The sequence below is a fragment of the Aquarana catesbeiana genome, linkage group LG05 (assembly GCF_042186555.1).
Source record: "Aquarana catesbeiana isolate 2022-GZ linkage group LG05, ASM4218655v1, whole genome shotgun sequence".
Lineage (NCBI taxonomy): Eukaryota > Metazoa > Chordata > Amphibia > Anura > Ranidae > Aquarana > Aquarana catesbeiana.
Genome location: NC_133328.1, coordinates 370,377,138 through 370,381,129, shown reverse-complemented (window position 1 = coordinate 370,381,129; position 3,992 = coordinate 370,377,138). Strand labels below are relative to the sequence as shown.

Sequence of the window (3,992 nt, the reverse complement as noted above, 5' to 3'; positions counted from 1 at the left end):
TTCACTGGCATACAGCTATATTTCTAGGTGCACCTTTACAGTCGTAGCTAGTGAAGGTCTATACCAGATTTAGCGTGAATGCTGGAACACACCTGCTACTTGCCTTGACAGATTGACATATTGGTGCAAAATGCTGTACAATATGCAACATACTTTTGCAGAATGCCATATGATTGACTTTAAAAGGCCTTTAATAAACACTATCAAAGACCCTTTTAAAGTCAATAAGATATTGATAGCTATTTGGGTGTTTGAATTCAAGGCATTGCTCAACGATATTTCACAGCATGAATATTTGCTCACTCCAATGTAAAACCAGTCTTGTTCTTCATGGAGCAGTCTGTCTGTCGCATCTCATAGGCGGTTGAGGAGGATGAAAAAAAAGACTTTGCCTGGCACTGAAAGCAGAGTGTTACCTCACCAGTTGCTGCAGTCAGAAGCATTTACTTTTCTGGGGAACTTTATGATTACACCTTTCCTCCAGTAGCAAAGAATGGACTGTGTTTGCCAGCACTCATTGAATATTCTAGTAAGGCTTGTTAATATTGCATAGCTTCTATGCTTCAGCATTTGATTCCATCTAATCGTGTAGCCTTGTGATTTTTCAAGTTTCTAATCACCTTTCTCAATTCTCTGATTGTAATCATATCCATATCCACCTGAAGATCAACAGCAGAAATGGTGGCACTAATGTCAAAATAATTTGTTGGTGTAGCTTTGTTTAAGGTCTCTTTGAATATTAAACACATCACATATCTTGTTCTTCTTTGCTAATCAAAATCCATTTGTTCTTACCTTTTATGGGAGCATTTGCGTTACTTATTGCACCTATTAGCTGTCACAAACTATGCGGTACAGGGTCTTTACATTTTTAAAAAAATTTTTAATTAATGTTTTTAATTGCAGCCTCTTGTACTTCAGTTTCTCTTTACAATTATGCAGCGTACACACGAGCGGACTTTCCGGCAGAGTAGACTCTGACGGTCTTTTCGATGGAGTTCCGACAGAGGTCCGCTGAAACTGACTTGCCTACACATGATCACACCAAAGTCCGATCGTTTAGAACACGATGACGTACAACGGGACTAGAAAAAGGAAGTTCAATATCCAGTAGCCAATAGCTGCCCTTGCGTCGTTCGGACTAGCATACAGACGAACGTTTTTCTCGATAGGAATTGAGTCCATCGGAAAGATTTGAAACATGTTCTATTTCTAGGTCCGTCAGAATTTTACAAAGAAGAATGAAGATGAAGCCCACACATGACTGGAATGTCCGACGGAATGATTCTGTCGGACCTTTTCTGCCGGAAAGTCCGGTCATGTGTATAAAATAACTTCTTTCTCACTTTCAAATCTATGTCTTTAGTAGATGTGTGCACTCGTATAATGGTCATCTTAGCAATCCTGGACTGGAACCACACAGTGATGATGCGATCAATCACAGGCTTCAATCCCATCAAGGTGCATCCTTGCGCAGCTGACACTATGCAGGTGATGTTCTTTGTGTCCCCTGTATAAAATTGTGCTTCTGATATTTCTGATCTTGCCACTCCCAGACCATCTCATTTCACCGATACCCAAAATGTTGGGCTTATAATTCTTAAATTAAGGCTTGTGCCAGTCTTTCATATTTATACAGGGTACATACATTCCAAAGTCCAATTTTGCTAACAAATGTTTTGCTAAGAATACTGCACGTGACCTGGTCTTCTTTCCTCCAACATCATCATCAAGACCATTGCCCTTTTCTGGTACTGAGGTGAGATTGTTTTAAATTGAGTTTTATTAAACCACATCTTTGGCACACGTAATATAACATAACAGCTGTGGATTTTCATCAACAAAGGTAGCAAGGTAGCTTATACTTTCTAAATGTAACCATTTCAAAGAAAGACAAAGGGCCTTCATGGTTGAACTAAGAAGAAAAAGGTGAGGTAAACGTGAAAATAGAAAAAACAGCGTGCTTCCCTTTTCCTATATTAGAAAGGGGAAGAAAGAGATGGGAAACAAGGAGGACAGGAGATAAATATGAGTATGAAGGTTCAGCAAGTAAGTGGAAAATATGGAATGCTTCAGGAATGTGCATGTCATCCTTGTGCGGGGCCATGCTAGTTTCTCGGTGTTATTTTATTTTAGTGCTGCCGAAGCAAAGACTTAATACAGAGACTTAATGTTTCTGCAGTATCAAAAGGTTTTATGAGTCTGGTTTTCTGGCCCAGCACCCAACCCTCCTCCTTTCCCAGCACAGTCTTGGGACCAGCTATGGCACACTTCAAGTGGGTCAATTTAGTAGGCAGGCTGCGTCTATGGATGAGCCCTCATGCAGAAATCACATGGGAGTGGTCACAATTAGCTGTGAAAGCCAGCAGCCTCCCATTACTTTCAATGAGGCTGCCTTTCGCAGCCAATTGTGGGAGCCCCCACCGGGGTTCTTGGATTTAATCAGAGGCAGGGTGCATTCACAGGTGGTGGGTGCATTGAGCGGGTCAAAATGAGATCAACTGCAGGTCAAATACACATGTAAATCAATTTTGAATGATCTCAGGAGGGTCTCAAACATGTTTGGCTGAAAGGACAGGCGATCCTATTGAACGCCTAGGAAGAGGAGTGAGGAGCGGAAGCCACCGTGATGCAGAGGAGGAGGAGATGCCTGCCCACCCTTCGTCGCCCATTGGACCGGTACCTAGATGGGGTAGGTGCGGGCTAGATGACCCCCGAGGGGGGGGGGGGTTGCTGCCACAGGCCGATTGGGGGGGTGGTTGTTTGCCGTCCCCCCCTCCAAAAAAAAACACCAGCTGCCACTGCTATTGACAAAGGCTCATACTGCACATACTGAAGAAAAGGCACTTCTACTGAACAGGCATGAAATGGATGCCCTTTGTTATATAATTTGTTTAGTTTTTGTACATTAGAACAGCAAAGACACTCGTATAGCGTTGGAAATTCTGAGTTAATATTTATGCTGTTAAGTGCTATACTCACTCATCCGGATAAACGTAATCAAGCACTAAGCAAGGTGTTGTTACATTGTCCTATTTACACTTTAATATACTGCACAACGGCATGGTCATCCACAGCATTAAGTTGTTAATTTTGGGTTTGCTTCCCTAAATGATATCACGTTCAAAACAGATGCAGACACACCAAACACTTGCATTAGTCACCAACATAACAATACTTCTGGATGTAGGTAATCCCTCATAATACCTATTTGTTTATCCCAACTTATTGTACAATCAACAATGCTTAGTCATGAGGAAATTACATAATTTTGCATCATGTAACAAATGTACAGTATATTACAGAAAAAAAAACTTCCTTGTGATTGACACACTTTTAGTTTATGACCAGTCTCTCTCTTGTTTTGATATTCTTTCTCTTTTTTTGTTTTTATGATTTCTGTTTTATTATACCGCCATAGTATGCATGTATTTGTATTCTGACACATGTCTTACTGCAAAAAGACCAGTAGCTTTAAGATCAGATTCCTGTTCTGTTACAGATGTAATAATTCTTCTTTTAGCTCAGGAAGCATTATTTATGAAATTGCCTAAATAAGGTGTCTGCTTAGCCTTACAGCAATCAGTCACATTCAAACATGCTCTAGGAAATGACAGCAGCACAGACATTTCAACCTTGGATTCTTTAATTTTGATAATTAAAGCAAAAAACATCAATTGCCATCTGTACCTCATATAAATATACACTTCCCAAAGCCATATTTGTCTTGTTGGACTTATGGCTAGGTAAGCTGGCACAAGGTTATCTAAAGCAATACTGTATCTATCTATAGCAAGAATATATTGATAGATAGATAGATAGATAGATAGATAGATAGATAGATAGATAGATAGATAGATAGATAGATAGCAATAATAAGAAAGTCAAGATAGTAGTGGCAATAGCAAGGGATATAGCTAGGATCTTGAGTAGACAAGTCCAGAAAATGGACTATATGGAAGTTTTAAAGAGGAGCTGAACTGTAAAAGCTG

The 3,992-nt window shown here is 40.0% G+C and overlaps 1 pseudogene; it reads right to left on the bottom strand.

The window, feature by feature from the left end:
* Positions 1-2,056: 2,056 nt before the first annotated feature.
* On the bottom strand, positions 2,057-2,152 carry LOC141146525 (U6 spliceosomal RNA; annotated as a pseudogene).
* Between the last annotated feature and the right edge of the window lie 1,840 nt (positions 2,153-3,992).